Source organism: Narcine bancroftii, chromosome 4, assembly GCF_036971445.1.
Source record: "Narcine bancroftii isolate sNarBan1 chromosome 4, sNarBan1.hap1, whole genome shotgun sequence".
Taxonomy (NCBI): Eukaryota; Metazoa; Chordata; class Chondrichthyes; order Torpediniformes; family Narcinidae; genus Narcine; species Narcine bancroftii.
The window spans coordinates 132,097,586-132,120,967 of record NC_091472.1 but is presented as its reverse complement, the minus strand read 5'-3'; the positions used below and the strand labels follow the sequence as shown (position 1 = coordinate 132,120,967).

Here is a 23,382-nt window from a genome sequence, read left to right as displayed (position 1 = left end):
AGTTGCTTCTAAACAAAAGCACCAGCTTTGAATCTTTTAATCAACTTCGCAGGCAGTCAAACAGAGAGGACTGGTGGGAAGCAAAATCTCAAAGGGAGCCAGGACTGGCTTGGGAGACCTTTCTCCAATGAATCAGTTATTTTTTTTTTGTTGTTTTGAAAGAGAAAGCTGAATTGCTTCTTACGGGATCAGTTGGTTGTATCCCAAGACAAAAAAAAATCCCCACCTACCCCCAACCTGAGGAATAGAAAGGCAGTAAGTGCTCCCTTTAGTAAGCTCCTGCACCAGAAACATTCCAAGGGACATCTGAAAAGAATGAAGCAAGATGGTTTCTGCCAAATGAGAAAAGAAGGGGAAAGGTCACCAATTCATTCCAGTAAACTCACCAACTTTGTGCCTATGGATGGGGAGGATACTTTCTGCATTGTGGAGGGAGACAAAGGGGTTTTGGACTGTCAGTCATCAGCTCTCATTTGCATCATCTGTCAATCAAAATGCGAAGGAATGTGTCAGTTCATTGGGGTCAAAGAGGCGACCACCAGCCTTAAATAAATAGCAGCAGGTCCTAGTTGATATCCAGTGCTGTTCTTCCTTCTGTCCATTCTGGCTCTGATATACCTGCAAAGTCAAGCCTTGCATAAAGGCTGCTGAAGGACTGACAGCAGTCAAGTTTTATTTTCTGTTCCAAATTCCCGTTTGCTCCCTTCACAGCCAGCATCCACCCCCTCCAGCTCTCTGTCCCTCTCCTATACAGCGCTGACTCCCGCCAGCTCAAACACAGCCAAGATCTCCCTGAGCTAGAAGAGGGGGTGGGAGCATTAGGCTCCTACAATGTGTTTTCCGCCCCCCCCAAGTTAAAACTATAAATATATATTTTTAAAATCTGCTTTTTTTTTAAAAAAAAGGCCTCTGCCCAACATGGCAGAGCTCTAGGCACAAGCTCATCGGCAAATTGTGAAGAGGATCATCTGTGGAGAATTTGGAAATTTTCCCAAAAAATATACAAATGTCTGGGACCAGCACATATTTGAGCCATGTTGTAATCTCATGTGCCTGCCCTCCTAATCCCTCAGGACTTTCACTTTTCTCTGTACTCTCTTCTCTCGTTCCCTGAGCGCCAGGCTCTTCCTCCCCCCCTACCTTTGAACAGTTCAGCTCACACCATCCCCACCCCCCAGCCCCCTTTACCAACCACCCACCCTCCCCCAATACACATGTCAACTATTACCGGCTCCCTTCAACCATAACATTACACACCAGCCTTCTCTGAAAGCTGGACTAAGACCTAGCAGCGGGAGCCCTCAACATGAGCTATCCTGCTCTCTCCTCCCCCTCCCCCCCAAACACTTCCCTTTGCAGAGAACGGGTTGCAAATATCCTCTCGATAAAAAAACAAGTCAGGCTAATGGAACGCACCGAGAAAAGGCTTGCTTTTAAAGTTGTTCAGGTGAGAGAGATTTTCCCCCAGATTTCTAATCCATCTGTGGAATGCTTGTTAAATAAATAGGGAATTCCCGCCAATACCTCCCTCCGTGACAAGATAGAGAATGAGGATTAGATGCAGGCAGGGGGTTGACATAATTGAATCCAGTCCCAGTAACCACTACCGATTAACAGTGGTAAGAGACGTGAAAGGGACGGGAAGAGAGGAGCACCTCCACTCTTTTTCTTTCTTTCAACTGAGACCCACCGGTTGGGGAAGGTTGATCATGCTCCTCTGAGCTTCATCTGGTGTGAATTCAGAAGCCTGGTGAGTGTACTGATATGTTTTCGTCCACTGTATAGCCCCTAGGCTACTGTACATATGAGGCTGGCCCGCCCTCTAATGACTCATTCCCTAAGTCTCCTCGCCTTTTGCCCTGTCCATAAAGGTCAAACTACCTCCCCCTTTCCTGTACCTGGATCCAGGCCAGCTATTAAACCCTATCGTTCCATCAGTCCATGACTATGGTTTTTAGGCACTTTCAGGTGGCCAAATACCTCGATGTAAAGCCGCATATTCTATCCCTATGCAGCTGTCGGGAGGCCACCTGAAAGTGGAGAACCCGGCCAGGGGGTTCAGAGGAGAGAAGATGGGTCTGTAGGCAAAGGGCCAATATCAGTGCCTTACCAAAGAAGCCAAACGGCAAGCAAATCTGGTCATGGGAACCGCAACAGTCATTCTTAAGGAGCCAGAGTCCTACTTCCCCATAATCCAGTGAGGAGAATCGTCTTGTTATTCATCTTGCTGTGGGGGTGGTGGGGGGGTGGGTGGTGGAGAAAGGGTGAGCTGAACTAAGCTGCTATATACTCAGCCCAAAACTACAGTTAGTTCAGTTAGGGATCAACACATGGAAATATAATGTAAACTGTGACCTCTGGTTCTTAACATGATAACAAAGTCTTGGCCAGGTTGATGGTCAGTGGAATGGGCAGAGGTGAACAGCCCCATCATTTGAAGGGTAGCCCAAGACTGTTTATTTGAGAGAATAAATCCCAAATGGATCTGCTCTTAGGAAACCATCCAGGAGAACAGGAGTGATCAGTAATAGAGTGCATGGGATTCCTGGTCTTGAAAATCCCACTACAAATCCCTGGGTTAAACAATAATGCAACATAGCCTGTTCTCTTCTAGCCATGAACTGCTTATTCAGTGGCTCAAATGGGAGGGAATAAGGTTTACCCCCACTCAAAGTTGTTGCTTGGGGCTAGAAACATCCTACCTTGCCACAGATAACATAACTGTCACACCCAGGCTGGGCTTCCCTTGACCATCGCACACTACCTTCCTCTTCTGTGATACTCTTGCCCAAGCTCTAGACTGGAACTGATCGGGCATAGTATCTGTCGAGAGACACACTGGAGACTGCAGATGCCAGAATCTGGAGCAACAAACAATTTGCTGGAGGTTCTCACAAGGAAGTGCAGGATCAGTGGAAAAAAAAGAATGGTCAATAGTTTGGGCCAGAACCCTTCATCAAAGCCTTCTTTTTCAACCACTGCAAATTGTTTGTTGCGTAATATATGACAAACTCCTAGTGAAATGGGAATGTGGTTTGCTAGTTACCAAGTCTGTCCAAAATAGGTATGGTTATCATAAGGGGATATAGACAACTCAGGGAGTGGGCAAGTACATGGCAGATACCACGTCATCCATGTTAGTGCACAAAACAGAGAGCAGCCAAATTGTCAATATCAGTGCCTCACCAAAGTATCAATGGTGATAGATTGAGAAATGTTGATGTCTAAAGGGACTTTGGTATCCTTGAATACAAGTCACTGAAAGCTAGATGCAGCAGGCAATTAAGAAACTAATTTCTTTTAGCCTTTATTTGGAAACTCTTTGAGTATAACAATAAAGCTCTCTAATCGCAATAACATATGGCCTTGGTGATTGTACACCCTTGTCGTGTACAGTTTTGGTCTCCTTAAATGATCAAGGATACATTCACTGTAGACGGAGTTCAGTGAGGAATTTCCAAATTTGTTCCTGGAAAAGGGAGATGTCGGTGGGTGGGGTGGCGTGGCTTGATAAATGAGAAGACATCGACAGTTTGGGACAATGTGCACCAAATGTGACAAGTCTAAAGCCAGGGGCCACATTTCAGAATTTAAGACTGGTATGCGGAGAGGTTTCTCACTTAAAAAGAACAGAAAATCCTTGAAATTCTCTACCCTGAAGATCCGTGGGACTTGGCCATTGAATTGATTCAAAACTGGGACTTCTGGACATAAAGGGAATCAAGGATTATGGCAATTATGAAGGAAAATGGAGCTGAGGTGGAAGATCAGCCATTACTTTGATAAATGGCAGACTCAAAGGTCCAAATATTCTTCTTCTTCTCCTACTCCTAATTCTGATATCCTTGTATTTATGTTCTTGCATTTAAAATGTAATCTGGACAGGAGATGGTGTTGAATTAATTGCTTAATGCTGACTTGGCTGTTGTATACAAGCCATCACACCGTTCCTCCCCCACACAGCAGCTTCCAACTGGGAGTGATTAGAAGCACTCAGTTCTATTTTTGACTCTTATGGACTGATGTTTGCATATATTTGCATATCTTGGCAGAATTAAGGCATGAATATGCAGATAGAAGTGCACCATCGCACCAGAGGTGAACCACTCTTCTAAGGTTGTTGCTTCGACTGAGTTTACACAACAGGTAATCCCGTTAAGCCTTACTCACAGAACTGGCACTCCTGGATGCATGATGGGATAGACCACAGGCCTCCAAAGTAATGGTGGAGAATGCAGCATGCAAGGTCTCAGCCAAGAAACACCCTTGCTCAGAAATCGACTGAGTAATATTTCTCATTGCTTCACCTGCAAAACAAGAGGCGGGCAGGTAACAGCAATGAGAGGAATGTGGATCGCTAAATTGTTCTTGCTTCAATTAGGTCCTCCATTCTGTAAATCCCAGAAATGCTCGTCCTTTTCCTTCCCCACCAGAACAAAGCCAGGTTGCTTGTGACTTTAGTTGATGTAGAGAGACACAGGATCATCAGAAGAGAAGCTTGCTCATTTTCAAGTAACATGCATTAATGTGCTCACATGTCACTGACAAGACATGAGTTATGTTTTAACTTAACAGACTGTTTTTACAAGGTAGAAAATATCTTTTAGGATGTCACAGGGACAAACACCCCCAAACAGATTTCAAAAGGATTCCTTCTAATCCAAAACAAGCAGGGAGGAGAGAGAATCCAGCTGTTACTAGAAACCAGTGACCAGAAGATTACTTTTGACCTGAGTGGCAGAAGCTCTCTCTTGCATGCTGCAGAACCATGTGAGTTTAATTCCTGACTGGCCTGTGTTCCAGGATTCTGTAGGGATGCTGAAATGGCCAATGGTCTTATGTGGGAGAGGGAAATATTCTGTATTCACTCTGACTGGTGAGTAGAACTGATAAGGAAGGCTTGCACTTGTACATTGTCACAATATGCACCCAGAACAGCTCTCATTCATAATGTGATGCAGGAAATGGGCCAGCCAATCAATACACAGCAAGCTCCCACAAAGAGTCATGTGATCACCATCTTCTTCTCCCTCGATATCAAGGATAAGTTGCTTTTAGCGTAGTTTTGTGGGTCTTGAGGTGGTTCATGAGGCCAAGAACAGAACTACATATAGGAAGGTTGTGGCTAGTGGAATGGCTGGATAGTTTGTGAGGTGGTCACTCCTTCTTGCACTTACACTTACACTGCATGCTCGTGTAACATGCCCTTTAGGTTCTCAATAACATCCTAAGTGTTCCTTCTCCATTTTAAACAGCCATGAGCCTGAGATTCCCAGGAGTCAGTGAGATTGAATTTTTCCATCTGACTATCAACCAATCTCTTTCCACTGCAGAGCTTGGAGTCCAGAATCTGGCATTAGCCTCATAAACAATGTGGCCTGCCCAATATCAAGATTTAAAGTTCAAGGTTCCTTTTATTGTCATATAATAATACATTAAAAATGTAATATACATGGTAGTTCAATGTTTGTCAGCCATAAGGCAAACAGAGTTACCATGAGCATGGCCTGGCTCCCCTAACAAAAAGAAAAAGAGAAGAAGAGTGAGTACCTTCAGAGACACTGAGTGTCCATGGACTCTCCAGTGCTCCCACAGCCTCTGCAGCTGCACAGGCTCCAGTTCAAACCATTGCCAGCCCAGCTCCAGGTCAGGAGCTGACCTCTGATCAGATCAGGAAGCTTGCAGTGTAAAAGTCCTTCAGGAGCCTTTCTTGCCCTCAGCACCCTCTCGAATCTCAGTTCCAATACTTGGTTCCATGTCACTGAGTGAGTATAACTACAACCTCAGTGCTGGGAACATTGGCCTGAGACTGTTGTTTCTTCAATTTAGAAGAATTTGCATTGTCAATGTTGGCTTTTATTCCCAGTGCCACGAGATGCCTGCTGTTGGTAATCCAGGCCTCATTAATATATTGGAGGACAGAATCACTGAATGAGTTTCCATGATAAATATTCATAAAGAAATAACGACTTGGACTTCCCTGAATACAGTTCTCCTCCATACATCTGAGAGAGCAGCTGGGATGAAGATTTGAAAGATGGTATCACTGGCCACGACACACTCCCACAGCATCGCACTGGAGACATGGTTTGGATTTTCATGAATATTAGAAAGACTGCAGAAGATTTTGGAAAATCTTAGCTGGCAAGGCAGCCTTTGTGGAAAGAAAAAGAATCAACATTTAAAATCTAATATGGCAGGCCCAAAACACTGTCCATTGCCTGACCTACTAAGCTTCTCCAGCACTTTCTGTTTTGCCTGAATATTTATGCACAGTATTCTAATATGTGACATGAACACATAAACAGAAGGCTTGGTGGTGGAGGACTCACCATCTCTGTTGTGGGAGCCATGGGGAGAAGAGGGGACCCAGGGTGCCAAAGCTCCTTTTACAAAAGCAACTAGCACTACCCTAGCATCTCAGCAGGCTGTTGCTCACTAGGATCAGATGAAAACCCCAGTCAGCCTGAATGGCCTGACTCTCAGTTTCCAGCTCCCACACACCCCTACAAGCCAGATCCACTCCAAGCTATCTCTCGGTTCCACAAAATGCCTTTGTCTTGAGACAATGGTTTAAACAGCCATTGGTACCAGAGACACCGTGCCAGTTACGGTCTACAAATTTTCCCAATGAGCAGTATTGAACAAGGTCTCTCATCAGGACCATGCTCCCATTCTATCAGAGCCACACCCCTGTGGTAGGAAAGCAGTAAGCCAAGCACTCAGCAAATCACAGGAAATTCCAAAGGACAAGTCTGCTGACCCAAAATTCATGTAACAAAGACAGACAATGTAATATCAGCTGAAATATTAGGGGTGGCCAAATCACACGATGGCAGGATTATACTCTTGCAGTCCCATCACAAGGCTGTGGTGTTGTCAAGTCAGTCCACCACATGATAATGAGGCTGCACTGTTGTCCAACAATTACATGACTATATGGTTGTGGAGTCAATTAGGAACATATTGACAGAGTAGTACTATTGCTAGTTCGTTCAGGCACACTCTGACATACCTGGGCTGTGTCAAATCAATCAGTCTCACAGTTACAGGGCTGCACTATTGTGGGGTCACTCAAGCACACAGTGACATTGAGTCCACCTGTTAGATTCAAAAATGCATACCTGCGCTGTGCTGTTTTCTAATCAGTTGGTCACAAAGTGCCAGGGATGTACTGTTGTGGGGTTAGTCAATCCCAGAGGATGGGGCTGCACTATTGAGAGGTAATTTATCACTCAGTGACACAACTTGCACAGTTTCAACATTATAATCCAGTACGGTCGATCTCTCGCAAATGGATAGGCTTGTACTTTTGTGGAGTCAAACAGTCACTTAATTACAGGGTTGTACTCCAGTAGGATACATCAGTAGCACAGTGACAAGGATATGCAGGAAACAAATAAAACTGCAGATGCTGGAAACTGAATCAAAAATAGGAATATTGGAAGGACTCAGCAGGTCAAGCAGCATCTGTGGAAGGAGAAATTTTCCAGGTCAATGATCCTTTCTCAGACAGGAGCATTACTGTTGTGGGGACTTTCAGTCACACAAACATGTGCCAGTCTCAAAGTGATCGGGTGCACTGTTGTGGAATCCATCAGTTACTCAGCCACAGGGCTGTATTTCCATTGGGGAAGTCAATCATTCAGTGTCAGATCTGTAGCATTGTGGGGTCAGCCATTGTACAACAGGACTGAGCAATTGTGGGATCAGTGAGTCACTCAGCCAGAGGGCGGTGTTCTTCTGGAGTTAGTCAGTCAGACAATGACAGGACTGTTACATGGGAACTGTCAGCATCACAGAGACTGGCTTGTAATGTTTCAAGTTGGTAGTGGCTCAATAACGCAACTGGTCACACAGTGACCAGGTAGTTTTATTGTCAGGTCAGCCAGTCATACAGTGAGAGCCCTGTATTTTAGTGGGATCAGTCAGGCAGTCAGTGACAAGATCACAAAATCACCACTGTAGTACCGTGAGGTCAGTCACTCACACAGAGAGTAGCCTGTACTTTTTTTCAAATGGGTCAATCACACCGTGAGATGATTGTTCTGCAGTGAGTTCTGTCAGTCATAAATCAGAAAACCTGCTTAGTTCGAGGTTAGTCAGTTACACAATGCCAGCGTTGTATTGTTGTGGGATCTCTCAGTTATACAATAACGTACCTCTGCATTTTTTTCCCCCAAATCATTCATTTGTGTAGTAACAAGGTTTGTACAGTTGTAAATTCTGAAATTAAAAAAAAACTGGAAACACTTTTTTAATTTCAGATTTCCAGTTTCTGCAGGTTTTTGATTTTCATTTTTTGTTACGTATTTTGTCTGACACAGTGTGACAAACCTGGGCTCTTATTAGTCCACTAGAGCCATGAAGGCAGGTTGTACCATTGTGAGATAGGAGTCATTCAGTCAGAGTTCTATGCTTCTGCCCTCTGACTGAAATGGTTATAGGTTTGCACTGTAGTTGGGAGAGTCAGACTCATATCATCAATGTTGTGTTGTGGGCTCATTCAGTTACACACTGACTAGCCTGTGCTTTTGTCAGGTCAGTCACAGAACAGTGGGGGTTTGCTTAGATGAAGACTGTTCTGTGTGGGGCTTTTCAGTCCCACAGTAACAGTAATGTACTGTTATGAGTTCAATCATTCACACTGTAGCCCTTTTTATAGAGAAAAAATGGTTAATGTAATGAGAGAGATTCTCCATCTTTACATCGCTGCACTTACCTCCATAAAAGGTCCGAAGGGGATGGACTGCTGGAATGCGCTCCAGCTTCTATCCACCTAGGGAGTACACTTAAAGGTGGAGAGAAGTCACTCCACTTCCTCCATTAAGTGAATGCCGCTGAAGGTGGGTACGAGGGCTGATGACGTCGCGATGAAGCCGTCAGCCCGTGACCCAGGAGCTATCACCCAGGGCTCCCGCAGTGATTGGTGCTGGGGATGGCTTGGGTTCCATAGCTTGGCATGCTGTTGATTATGAAGAGGCTAGTGGCCATTGTGTGGGTGTCCCACTATAGAGCTCAGCCTTAATTCCAGTGTTGGTCATGTTGCAAATTGCTGGAGTGGCCCTGAGGTGGCCCGATGAGATGCCAGAGTGGCCCGGTGAGCTGCGGAGTGGGGCACCGGTGAGCTTCAACAGCACTGCACCTCTGGAAGTAAGTATATTTTAACAGGTGTGGAGTACACTGACGCAGGACTCTCTGTCTCCATGGAGCAGGGAGCTGGAGCTTGCAAAAAGGCAACCATCCATGGTCTCCACGTTTCTCCCCCTCATGCCCCTGAAAACAACCTCCATGTATTTGTCCTATTCACTCTCATCTCCCCTTCTGCACCTCCAAGACTTGGCTGGCACTCGGGAATCATCCACAACTCCTAAAGGAATCTCACGTTTTATAACAAGAGCCTCTTTTTGTTTTAATGCGGGATCAATGGTCGTCTTTGTTACCCATATTCCCCCACACAGCTGGAACCGCTCTGCATTTCCCTAGCACTGGCACTAACAGTAGTTCCAGCTGCGTGGGGAATTACGGGTAACAAAGATGGCCATTACTCCTGTATTGAGCCGCCGCCAGCGTGAGGTGCCGGAGCAGCCCTGAAGTGGCCCAATGAGATGCTGGTGTGGCCCGGTGAGGAGCCAGAGCGGCGCTCCGGCGGCACTGTTCTCTTGGAAGTAAGTACGTTTTAACAGGGGTGGAGGTGGGGTGCAATTTCAGTGCTTGCCATGGGCCACTTTCCCTTCTCGGCACGCATGTTTGACGTTACGGTGGCGGCAATGCTGCCACACCACTCACCCTGCCTCCTTCAGCTCTAGAAGCTGACTGCTAACTCAGCTGTGCATAAAGGGTCCGCAGGATCCACCTTAATAGGTCATCACCATAAAAAGTAAAATAGCCTTTTTTTTTAACTTTGTTAGTCACTCAGCCTGACAGAGACAGTGTACAAGAAACACAGAAACATAGAAGACCTACAGCGCACACACAATACAGGCCCTTCAGCCACAAAGTTGTGCCAACCGTGTCCCTACCTTAGAAATTACTAGGCTTACCCATAGCCTTTCGCCTCCAACACCATTGCCAGAAGCCTATTCCACACATCCACCTCATTCTGTCCAATAAAAATTATCCCTGACATCTCCTCTGTACCTGCTCCCTACCACTTAAACTGATGTCCTCTTGTAGCAACCATTTCAGCCCTGGAACAAACCCTCTGACTACCCACATGATCAATGTCTCTCATCATCTTATACACCTCTATCAGGTCACCTCTCATCCTCCACTGGGAAAAGACCGAGCTCACTCAACCTGTTTTCATAAGGCTTGCTCCCTTATCCGGACAACATCCTTGTAAATCTCCTCCACAGCCTTTCTGTAGCTTCCGCATCCTTCCGGTAGAGAGGCAACCAGAAATGAGCACAGTGCTCCGAGTGGGGTCTGACCAGGGTCCTATATAGCTGCAACATTACCTCTTGGCTTCTAAATTGAGTTCCATGATTAATGAAGGCCAATGCACCATATGCCTTTTTATCTTGAGGTCCATCTGCGCAATGTTCTAGGGAAGTACTGCTGGAGATGTGCCCGCAATAATAGGCCAGAATAATATGGATAAACCACTGTGATCTCATTAAGTCACCAGGCTGTATGATTGTGGGTTCAGTTGGTTCTGCAGAAAGTTTTGTGTTATAGCGGGAATCATTCACATAATGTAGCTGTAAACATTAGTCTGTATTCAAGCAGCAACTGTGCTGTTCTATTGTCAGGACAGCCATTAATGCAGCCACACAGAGAGCACTCAGTTGCAAACCATTTCAGTTCTGTGTCACACTCCCATACTCACATGTCTGTCCATGGCCTTATGCACTATCCCACCAAGACCACCCTCAAATTGGAGGCACAACATCCGATTTTCCATCTGGACATTCTCCACCCAGATCGCATTAACATCGACTTTTCTGGTTTCTGCTAATCTGCTCTCCTCTTCCCCTTCCTCCTTCCCTTCCCCTTTCCAGTTCTCCTCCTCCCTTCATCCACCCATCCCTCCTCCCCTTGAGCGCTGCTGTCCCCTCCCTCCCTTCTCCACCTATCACCTCCAGCCTTTGTGACCACCCCTCCGCCCCACCCCCAACTCTTTTGCTTGGACGCCTGCTGACATTTTCCACACCTTGATGAAGAGCTTAAGCCCGAAACATTATATAGCAAAGGTAAAGGACACTGTTTGACCTGCTGAGTTTCTCCAGCTTTGTGTGTTTTTATTTCTTATCACAACTCTGTCTTTCCAATTTTATTTTCAAAATTTAGCCAAGTGCTGATTAGACAAGTCTTGTCAGAGCAAACTACACATCCTGATCTATGGATTAACGGTTCTCCACGATCTCAGTATTAATTACGAAAGTTCTTAGCATCTGGTTAAAGGAAGTGTTCCAATTAGGCTTAATGAAACATTACTGCCATTCATTGAGAACAGTGTAACATGATGTATTGGATGGAAAAGAGAGAAGATCCAATGATACCATCAAATATAATCTAATATGTGCAGCAAGTGAAAGAAGAACCACACGGAAGCTATGAGTGAGCTGAACCAACCAACTGATTTTACTGGAACTCTCCAAGAGCCTATCGGCAAGACCCCCATGATCCTTTATGTCCCCCCCCCCCCCACCGGGACCAATGTGATGTCAGCCCCGTGTGAGCCTTCACCTCTGTGACCCAGTTTGCTTGCAGATCAGTGCAGCCCACTGTACGTGCTGCGGTACAGCTCAGTGGGGTCAGGAATCTTCGTCTCATTGATTACATCTGGAAAACAAGAACCTAATTAACAGTAACTTGCATCCAAAACAGCACATCATATTCTGCCTGGTTAGCTAAAACCCAACAACATGAACTCCAAGTCAGAAGCACTTCCACTGTTACCATCTGTCCTTTACCTGTTCCCACATTCCTAGCCCATTCCAGTGCTCACCATTCTCTCAACCACTCTCCCCCACCCTCAGTGCTCTCCTTGCCTATCTATATTTCAACTCCTCTAAGCTTCGTCAGTCCAGGATCCAACTTCCTTTTGAACATCTCCCAGGCCTCTCCACCTCCATTTTATGTTTGGAATATCCTCTTTTCATCTTAGATTCAAAACAAGATCCTGATTTTAAAAAGTTAATTGACCCCTTCTCTTCAGAGATGCTGCCTGACCCACTGATTCCTTCCACTTCCTCCTTGTTTGTTCACAATGGCAGCATCTGCGGTTATGACTTCCTTCCCTTTGGTGAGTGAGAAGTTTTAATTTAATTTAATTTAGAAATACAGCAAGATAACAGGCCCTTCTGGCCCAGAAGCCTATTCCATCCAAATGCACCAGTGTGACCAATTTATCTACTGACTCCGTACACCTTGGGAATGCGGGAGGGAACTGGAGCACCCGGGGAAAACCCACGCAGACACAGGGAGAATGTACAAACTCCTGGTAGACAATGCTGGATTCAAACTCAGGTTGATGGTGTTGTAATAGCATTGTGCCCACCGTTACGCTCACTGTGCACATCCTTGAAAGGCAAGCAAAGGGTCACCATACTTTGGTACCGTTTTGCAAAAACTAGAAAAGGGACAAAAAAAATGCAAGAAAGAAAGCACCTTCAGAGAGAATGAGTGGTCAAGGGTCACTCTGCCTTCTCTCTTCCTCTACTGCCTGCTCGCCATGACCCGTGTCCCGATTCACCAAAGCCAAAGAAGGGCCAGCACCTGAGGACTTAGGGGAAGTTAAGTCGGCCCAGGCCCACTTACCAATCTGAGCTAACCTCAATTGGGCTGGTAGGGCTTGAGAACAAATGAAGATGTGAAATTACAGTGGACAATCTAATATCCATGCAGGGCTACTTCGACAAAATTGTGTGCTGGCCTCAAGGAGGTATGTGCTTGTGTGACTTGAGAGGAGACTGCAGCCTAGGCTTGTCCAGTAAGGGAGAAGCAAAGCCGGTGTCAAATCCCAGTAATCCTCTCGTCAATTCCAGGTCAATTTCACGTCTTAAAAAATCCCAATCTACAAGTAATCACCCAGGCTGAGACGTAAGCTAGTCAGTAAACAAATGACTGCAATGAAATGGAAATAACTTTTGCAAGAAAAATGAGCAGGCTTACACCATCAGCAGGGCAGCCCTCGAGGAGTGGGGGATGGGCAGCTCAGACAGTGCCTGTAACAACCTTGAGCAGATACGTTTTCATCTGAAGAATGTTGCTTGCTTGAACGGGATTGAAAATGTTCTTGCTTTTTGGGCCATACTCTGTGCATTGCACTTTTCTAGTTAACATTTCAAGTCTTCAGTGTCAATTGCATAAACTAGCAGGGAAGGGAATGAATTGTTTGAAGCAGTTAATGCATCTGTTAAAAATGGCACTTCTGAATTTGAAAACCTTATCAAGGTCAATGGGTTCCTAGTAAAAAAGAATGATCAACCTTTAACCTTACGCAAAGACTGGATCAGTAATAACCTATTGGAAATCGCTGCCACACTTCAAGATTAAAAATATCCCAGCCTGAGCCTCAGGTCAAAAGGTGATTTTCCTTCAATAAATCAGTCTGAAGTTTGGACCTGCTGGTGTAGGTGACTAGTTTGGTGTGAGGAAGAGGTGGTAGTGATGGCTTGAATGCACAGTGTCTCGTTGCGCATCATATAGGATGGGGAGGAGGTTGTTGACAGGGGGAAAACGTGACTTTCGTGGTGTCACACGATGGGACCCATAAATCAAGATTTAGCCAGGGTTGTAAAACAAGCACTTCCTGCTTAAACTGGAAGTAAAAGACGAGTATATAAGACAGCAATCTATCAAAGTGCTTTGCGATGAAGAACACAGTGGGTAGAAGAAAGGTGAGAGGTGGGCAGCTATTCATCACCAATTGCTATCTCCTGTCAATGTCAGGTGATTAAACAGAAAACAGACCGATAACCAAATTCTAATAACATCATAAATCAGACTAGCTGAATCGTCACCATGAGAGTGTTTGACGGACGTTAACTTACATAAAGCATAAAAGATCAGGTAACCTTGATTTTTTAAAATTATTACCATATATACATGGCTATTAAACTTTAGTTCACCAATGTTATACATGACTTCTATAACAGGGGAGCTGGATTAAATGAGCACAGAATGTACTGGAACCTGTGTCTTGGACACCCTGATCCAAACTCGAAGCCAGCGAACATTGGAGATCTAGCTAACATTCCTTCATACTGGGAACATGCCAAAATCGACTGCACTAAGGCTTGCCTTGGCACCCGTCCAAAACTAGGCCACACCAGTGAAAATGAAAACATTGACACAGCTGGCGCCAGAGCCTGTTATTTCAAAAGATCTGTTCAGAAGTTGGAGTTGTCTTCACACTCCATTGTACGCCCAAGCTCACAGTTCTCCTGGACAGATGCCTTGTGGGAGCCAGCTACTACTGACCATTCTGCCAGGTAGTTAGACCCAACATCAAGACCTTAATTAACTCTGAAACAGAGCAAGCCAAATGTCGACAACTGTACTGGCATTAAAGTGAAACAGGTCATCAGCAAGGTTGAAACAAACAGTTTTGGAGGTCGACACAAGCAGAAAAATAGGGCCATGCATTTGTTTCAATGTCTTTGCAAAACTTTTAACTTACTCAGCATTGATTCGTAAAATTAAAAGGGCAGAGGTTTCTCCAATTTTCCTGTTTTTATTAAAAAAACAAAAGTAGACTTTATTTGCTATAAATTATTTAAAAAAGAAAACCATTTAAATCTCTTTGCACCCTTAAAACCGTATCCATAGCTTGCCATCATTGTATATTTTTCCATTCATTTTCTTTTAGCAGCATTGCTACTACTTGGCAGCTTGTAGTTACTCTCCTCCTCTGTTGTTTGAGGGGCTTTCCCTCATTCTCAGCCCCTCAATGATCACTGACACAAGGACTCTAGACTGTGTGTGGTGGTACACCGCCGGCCTACTCCAGGGGGAAACACCTGTAGCTGCAGGAGTGTACCGTCGGCCTACTGCAGGGGGCAACCTCTGTACCTGCAGGAGTGTAAGGGGACAGGACAACGCCTGGCCGGCTGTCAATTAGTCGGCCTGAAGGGATCAAGCCGCACCCAGTCAGGTGTCAATCACCCTCCGGGATATAAGCTTGCACCAGCCTCCTGAAGCTCACTCAGAGTTACTGTAGCTTCAGCCAGCCTGGCTCTGTGGAAGTCTTTGTGGATTAAAGCCTGTTGTACAGTCTTTATCTTGTGTGTGTCTGATTCTGGCTAACAGTGCACCACAATTTAATCCACAAAATTTTCCCATGGCTGCCATGGAAAAACTCCTGAGCGCAGGGAGCCTTGAAGTCGACCAATGCCACCCGGAACCCTAGACACGCTTTGAGATCTGGCAGCACGCGGTCGAGGCAATCATCGAGACACACGAAAGTGGCATCCTGGACTCAGATCGGAAGAGGTTTGTCTTACTCCGGTCAAAGCTGGGTCCCCACCCCTTCCAGGGAACTAAAGGCTGCTCCACGTACAAGAGCGCAATGGACACTCTTGAGAACTTGTACAAGCCCCCCATGAATGCGGTCTGTGCAAGGTACCTCCTCAACACCCGAGCCCAGCAACCCTGGGAGACAGATGAGTCTTACCTGGGACACCTGTGAGAGCTGGCCCGACCGTGTCTGGCTGAACCCAGGTAGGTGCAGAGGAGGTCGAGAGGCTGATCCTTCGTCTGAGGTCTATGCTCGAGGGCCTTCCAGCAGAAGCTGCTGGAAGACAATATCTACACCTTAACCAAGACAGTGGAAGTGGTCCAAACCCTGGAAGCGGCAGCCCTGCACATCGAAGCCTTCAATTCCAGGTTCCCCCAGGCTCCCTCGTGGACCTCTCACACTGCAGCTGCAGCACCAGACTGAGCTGGGGAGGAAAACGTTGCTGCGGCAAGCGCCCGGCGCCCTTGTAAGTACTGTGGGTCCTGGTGTGGGTCAGACCGATGATCGCGCCAAAACTGCCTGTATTGTTTCTGATGCAGCAAGAAAGGCCACTTCGCTAAAGTGAGCCTCTCTAAACCTGCCGGCAGCTCAGTGGCCCTCTATGACCTCCCCACCTCCCCTGCGGACTCCTCCATGTGTGCGTGCCGGGCGGTGCCATTGTCCCGCTATGACTTCCGCATTCCCCAACCTCGATGGTGCAACATTCGGCCTCACCAGCAACTGTCCCAGTGTGTGCCCCGAGCACCTGGACCTGCCCCTGCCCTCGTCAGCACTGCTCGCCAAGAACTACAGTGACGGCACTTCTGGCTCACGCCATGACATCACTTCTGCCTGACGGAATGACATCACTGCCACCGGCCGCGATGATGTCACTTACCCCGGCGCAATGAATACAGCTGGGGAAAGAGGCCAACCACGCAGTGGGACCCCACATGCCGCTGCCATCTTGGGCCAGGCAGCGGCCGACTCGGAGGGTCCCCGATGATGTTGAGAATGATGTGGTCAACACGGGCGGTAACCAGGCCACCCTCCCAACGCTCCCCACACCTCCGTTTGCCAACAGCTGCCACATGCCGCACCTCACGACCGATGTCGACATGGTCAACGTGGGCGATGAGTGGGCCGCCCTACCGATGCTCCCCACACCTCCGGATGCTCTAAATCACTGCACACAACCAGAAAGCAACAACCCTGACTCTGAGACAATCCTGGCTGCCACCACGCTGACCAGGGACATCCCTCACGATCTTGGGCGCTCTATGATGGATGTGCAAGTCAACGGGCAGGTAACGAAGTGCCTGTTCGACTGTGGCAGCTCCGAGAGCTTCATTCACCCGAGCGTGGCCCACTCCCTGAGATTAAAAGTCCACCCACCACCTGCTCGATCGCCCTCGCCACCAAGGATAAGACTGTTGGTACCCTCGGGCGCTGCTCGGCCGATATAACTGTGGGAGGGGAGACTTACACAGGGTTCAGGCTCTTGGTCATGCCCAAACTCTGCGTCCCAGTCCTCCTGGGCCTAGATTTCCAGTGCCACCTGCAGAGTGTCACCTTTGCTTCAGGGGGCCCCAACCTCCACTCACGTTACACAGCATGCCAACCTACCAGCCCCAGCCAACCTGTGGCCACTTCATACTGTGCATCACCCCACCGGCGCTCTTCCCATATCTTGCACTAGGCTGCAAGCTGATTGCCGCCAGAAGTAAGCGCTATTGTGCCGCAGACAGAGACTTCATCAAGGTGGAGGTGCAGTGACTCTTGGCGGAAGGTGTCATAGAGCCAAGTAACAGCCCTTGGAGCCCAAGTCTTGGTGGTCAAAGGGGGAAGTAAGCCGAGGATGGTCGTGGATTACAGCCAGACCATTAACCGGTACACCCAGCTGGATGCCTACCCCCCTGCCGAGGATCGCTGACATGGTCAATGAGATAGCCCACTACCGGGATTTCCCCACGATTGACCTGAAGTTGGCATATCACCAAATCCCCATCCACCCGAAGAATAAGCCCTACACCGCCTTTGATGCGGACAGGTGCCTGTACCAGTTCCTCCGAGTTCCCTTTGGAGTCACGAACGGAGTCTCTGTTTTCCAGCGGGAGATGGATCACATGGTAGACCGGCATAAGCTGAAGGCGATGTTCCCATTTCTGGATAAGGTCACTATCTGTGGCCGTGACCAGCAGGACCACGGTGCTAACCTGAAAAAATTCCTCCAGATGGCCAGGGAGCTGAACCTCACTTACAACAAGGAGAAGTGTGTGTTTAGCAACACCTGCCTCGCCATCCTGGGGTACATCTTGGCGCATGGAGTCGTTGGCCCAGATCCAGAAAGGATGTGGCCATTAATGGAGCTACCTCCCCCCCCTCCCCACACTAAAAGCCCTCCACAGATGCCTTTGCCTTTTCTCTTATTACTCGCAGTGGGTCCCTAGCTTCTTGGACAAAGTCCGCCCATTGGCCCAAGCCACAACTTTTCCCCTCCCACCCGAGGTGCCGGCAGCCTTCATCCACATCAGGCAAGACATCGCGGACGCCACGATGCAGGCTGTGGATGAGAACTCCCCCTTCCATGTGGAGAGCAATGCCTCCGAGGTAGCCCTCGCCGCTACCCTCAACCAGGACCGTCCATGGCTCCGAGATAGGGAATTCCGCCATTGAAAAGGAGGCCCAGGTGATTGTGGAAGCGATCCGCCACTGGCGCCACTACCTGGCCGGCAGGACATTCACCCTCCTCATGGGCCAACAGGCTGTGGCATTCATGTTTAACACTACCCACAAGAGCAAGATCAAGAATGACAGGATCCTGCGCTGGAGAGTCGAGCTGGCAACCTACAGCTACAACATCCAGTACAGCCCCGGGAAGTTTAATGACTCCCCCAATGCCCTCTCTCACACCTGTGGGTCTATGCACGTCGACAGGGTGCAGGCATTGCATGAGTCCCTCTGCCATCTGGGTGTCACCAGGTTGCACCACTTCATTAAGTCCTGGAACCTGTCGTACACCATCAGGGACGTCAGGGACATGACCAAGGCCTGTCGGATCTGCAAGGTAAGTAAACCCCATTTCTTCCGTCCGCCCCAGGCCCATGTTGTAAAGGCCTCTTGGCCTTTCGAGCGTCTCGGCATGGACTTCAAAGGGCCCCTGCCTTCCACTAACTGAAATGTCTACTTCCTCACGGTAGTGGACGAGTACACACGCTTCCCTTTCTCTATCCCTTGTCCAGACACCTCTACGGACATCGTCATCACGGCCCTGGGGCAGATCTTCACCATGTTTGGCTACCCCGCCTTCATCCACAGCGACCGGGGGCTCTAGTTTCATGAGTGACGAGCTGCGCCAGTACCTGATGGCGAGGGGAATCGCGACCAGTCGCACAATGAGCTATAACCCGAGAGGCAATGGGCAAGTGGAATGCGAAAATGGGGTGGTCTGGAAGACAGTCCTCCTGGCTCTCAGGTCAAAAGGGTGGGCCATGGAGTACTGGCAGGACGCCCTGCCCGAGGCGCTCCATGCCATTCAGTCGCTGCTGTGCACGGCTACCAATGAAACCCCTCATGAACTTCTGTTCTCATTCCCCAGGATGTCGGTGCTGGAATGTCCCTCCCAGCTTGGCTTACATCCCGGAATTGGTGTTCCTGCGTAAGCCCTGGTCGAGCCCTGGTCGAGCAGGTCTTCCTCCTACATGCAAACCACAACTACGTTTACATTAGTTCGGCAGTGGCAGGGAGGACACCATCTCAACCAGAGACCTGACACCAGCAGGAGCACCCACCACACCATGCCATCCTCCAGCCTAGGATGACGCTGACTGGGCATACATCCCCATCTCCAGGCAGCTATGGGACAAGCAGGACCTCCTTAACCACCAGGGGCCCGCTTCAGCCCTGGGAAATGAACCTGCCCCCCCCACCCATCCAATATGACCCTCATACGTCAACCCCGGCCACCCCTCCACGCGGAACCACACCAGTCACACAGACCTCTGCCGCCAGCCCCCCTACTTCCCCTCCGACCAGTGACCAGGAGCCAGTCCTACGACGGTCACAGAGACCCCGGCGGCCGCCGGACCTTCTCAACCTGTAAATATTGAAATATTGTATGTGTATAGTGGGTACAATTTCTTGTAACTCCACCCCCCCCGGGACAATTTTAAAGAAGGGGGTTAATGTGGTGGTACACCACCAGCCTACTGCAGGGGGCAACACCTGTACCTGCAGGAGTGTACCGGCGCCTACTGCAGGGGGCAACCACAGTACCTGAAGGATTGTAAGGCGACAGGACAACTCCTGGCTGGCTGTCAATCAGTTGGCCTGAAGGGATCAAGCCTCACCCAGTTGGGTGTCAATTACTCTTGGCGGAATTATAAGCCTGCACCGTCCTCCCGAAGCTCACTCAGAGTTACTGCAGCTGCAGCCAGCCTGGCTCTGTGGAAGTCTTTGTGGATTAAAGCCTATTGTACAATCTTTACCTTGTGTGTGTCTGATACTGGCTAACAGCGCACCACACTGTGGCTCTTCGCTGCATCGGTTGCTCCAAGCCTCAGTAAATCCCTCATCTCCTACTCTGGTTGACTGCTGAGGAATGAAATGCAAACTTCAGCCATAATATTGCGGAGCGACTTTGTAGTCATTTGGAAAGCAAGATAACCTGCAGCAGTACTGACTGCACTAGTTAGTTATGGGATGGACCTTGCGACAAAGCTTTCTTTGATTTTGAAGGAAAGTGTAACAAAGAATTAGCAATTTCTGTGGCAAGGAACTGCCTCTTCACTGATGCCGGCTGCTTTCAGAAATCAGTTCAGTGTTGCCAGGACTCCAATGCAATGCCAATTGGAAAGCCAAGCACAGTGAGATATCTCACTGGCAACAAAATCAGAAAGGAAAAACCACAATTTTGAGCTAACATTTCAGACATTTTACCAAGCCCAAATGAGATTGAGGTGCAAGCACTTAATAATCCTAATTGTTTTGGGCTTTTAAAAAATAAAAACTGCACCTTAGTTACATGGAGTAAACTAATCTTTCCATTAACATTCGCTGAACTTTGCATAATTGAGCATGGCAAGTCAGTGCAGCATCCCAAATTATCCCTCAGTACCCTTGTCCATTGGTGCTCATCAAATTATTCCACGCTAAAAATTGCCGATGCTGGATATCTCAAATATAGTAGAGCCCCTGCTGTCCAGGGATTGGTAGATGCTGGATAAGTGAATTTTCCAGTTGCTTGAGATTACATGTTGCAAACTGACAAACTGACTGCTAGGATGCGCCAATTTTAAGCGTATTGTTCACCTATTATTTTCCATAATTTTATTGCCAGTTGCTTGAATTCTAGATAACAGGGATTTTACTGTAAAACTAAAAAAAATGCTGGAAACAGTGGGGGATGTCAAGCTGCACCAGAAAAGAAAGAAAGAAGGTTAACATTTCAGGTCAGAATTCATCATTTTCTGTTTTGGGTTATTAAAATCTTTAATTAAAATCATAATTGGAATGTTTTGAATATATTCACATTCAGCTCAATATTCCAAGGGAAGGGCTTTTCCAGCTGCCAGAGCTCTTGCTCTTTGTTTTCCAGGTGGTACTAAGCAATTTCTGTTGAGATCAAAGTCTTTCAGTCATGACGTGCTACATGCACTCAGAATAAGTGGTTAAATAGGCTGATAACAATTGATTGGATTTGCTCTGAAAATAGAAGTGAGCTTGTGACATTCTCAGAACAAATATATTGCCAAGGAACGTCATCCGCTATGGATGAAGCTGATGTCACCCTCCAGTATCGCTGCAAGGAAATTCTCTGCATTGCAGGAGTTGGTGCTGTCAGACATGGGGTGTGAGTGGCTGAGGTTAGCAGCAGAAATGCTCAGCTGTCATTTGTAGTGACGGAGGTGCCTCCCTGGCTGCTTAAATCGACCACAAGAACAGTGGGATCAGCAGCAGGATGTGGGTTTGGGACTTGGCCTGAAAACTACTAACAATGCAAAGGTTCTTGGCCATTAGGCCCATTATGTCCATGCAGACCATCTAGCACATTTGTTCTGTTTAAAAGTATGATAGCATGGGATCCTATCTCCTCTGTATATATTTGTATATATTTGTATATCGTGCTAACGATTGGCTGAGAGCCGTAGCCACACCTACTGGCCAAATCATAAAGGGCTGCATCTAACCAAATCCAGGTCGATGTGGACTGGCTGATGTACTATACTCCAGTCTTTTGGTAATAAAAGCCTTGGTTTGAGTCCACAAGTCTTTGAATCATTTGACACGCTACGAAAAGGAAGTGATTTTTTTTGGCGTGAGACCATTTGCCCAATGCTGACTAAGGAGCTGATTATTGACTTTAGGAAAGGAAAGGAAAGCCAGAGGTATCGTTGGGAGATCAGAGGTGGAGAGCACAATGAAATTTAAGTTCTTGGGAATCACTATCTCAGAGGATCTTTCCTGGACCCAACCCACCAATAAGCATTGTGAAGAAAGCACGTCAGCCTGTCTACTTACCCAGGAGTTTGCGGAGGTTTGGTCTGACCTTGGAAAATTTCTGCAGATGTGTGGTGGAAAGTGCGCTGACTGGCTGCATCATGGTCTAGTATGGGAACACCAATACCCCTAAGCATAAAGCTCTCCAAAAAATAGTAGACACAGCCCAGTACATCACAGGAAAAACCCGCCCCACCATCGAGAACATCTACAGAGAATGGGACTGTCGGAGAGCAGCGGCCAATCATCAAGGATCCACAACACCCAGCACATGCTCTGTTCTCGCTGCTGCAATTAGGAAAGAGGTAGAGGTTCAACAAGACTTGTTCCACCAGGTTCAGGATCAGCTGCTACCCCTCCACCATCAGACTCCTCAACAACAAACTCAGTCACAGACTCATTTCAGGACTCTTACATGTGCACTTTATTGATTTTTTAAATCTCTCTGTATTGCACAGTCAGTTTGTTTCAATTTGTTAACTGTTTACAATTCTTTATTTGTTTACATGTATTCCCTGTGTACAGTTTTTTTGAGGTAAGAGGTAATTCTGCCTCTCCCGCAGGAAAAAAAAGCAATCTCAAGGTTGTATGTGATGTCATGTATGTACTCTGACAATAAATGAATCTGAATCTGACATAGTTTACAATTACCAACCTCTGATTTGCCCCTGCAAGTCAGACTTTTCATTAAACCTCAGGACAGCCAGTAATAAACCATTAATACCAACTTCATTCAAGAGTGAAATTTTCATAGAACTCTTATAGAATAACAGAAAAAGCAGCAGGGAAACTGACCTTACAGCCCACCTTAATTAACCATTTATAATTATTATGATAATAAATTATAATATATTATAATGATATATTATTAGGATATAAATAATTAATAATACCTCTTGCTCTAATGGATATAGCAGCATTGGAATTAAATTAATTGGCTAAAATCTAAAGGCTTAACCATTCATCTGGAAGTAGGTCCATTCCTCACCATGGCCTAACATAGAACATTACAGCACAGTATAGGCCTTTCATCCCACGATGTTGTGCTGACCCATTCATAACCTACCAAACAAAAACTTAACCATTCCTACCTCATAACCCTCTATTTTTCTTTCATCCATGTTCCTATTTCTTAAAGGCCTCTATTGTTCCAGCCTCCACCACCACCCCTGGCAATGCATTCCAGGAATCCACCACTCTCTGTGTAAGAAACTTAACCCTAATGTCTCTCCTCAACTTTCCTTCCTAGTCAGGTTACAGGTTTGGTCAGTTTCAAGGAATCGTCAATGTCTGGGTGAGGACAAAAGCTAAAGTAAGTATCATATCAAATATCAATTTGTAACCATCAAAATGCTTCCACACTTTCACATCAAGCACTACCAGATCAAATGTTAGGCCCTATAAAACACTTGTCAACACAGCACTAATGACTACCAGGC

At 47.0% G+C, this 23,382-nt stretch overlaps 2 long non-coding RNA genes across 3 annotated transcripts in view; one reads left to right on the top strand and one right to left on the bottom strand.

Moving 5' to 3' along the window:
* The window catches only part of LOC138759962 (uncharacterized), a 38,848-nt gene extending 27,834 nt beyond the window's left edge, over positions 1–11,014 (bottom strand). The window contains exon 1 of the long non-coding RNA XR_011355278.1: positions 10,832–11,014. This is a non-coding gene — a long non-coding RNA (uncharacterized lncRNA). The remainder of the gene's footprint in view (positions 1–10,831) is intronic.
* A 96-nt stretch (positions 11,015–11,110) lies between these two features.
* LOC138759961 (uncharacterized) lies at positions 11,111–14,699 on the top strand. Of its 2 annotated transcripts, none has more exons than XR_011355277.1 (3): positions 11,111–11,195; positions 11,293–12,250; positions 13,900–14,699. It is a non-coding gene; the product is annotated as an uncharacterized lncRNA (long non-coding RNA). The 2 variants fall into 2 exon arrangements; XR_011355276.1 differs by having other exon boundaries at positions 11,293–14,019; positions 14,106–14,699.
* Positions 14,700–23,382: the final 8,683 nt, after the last annotated feature.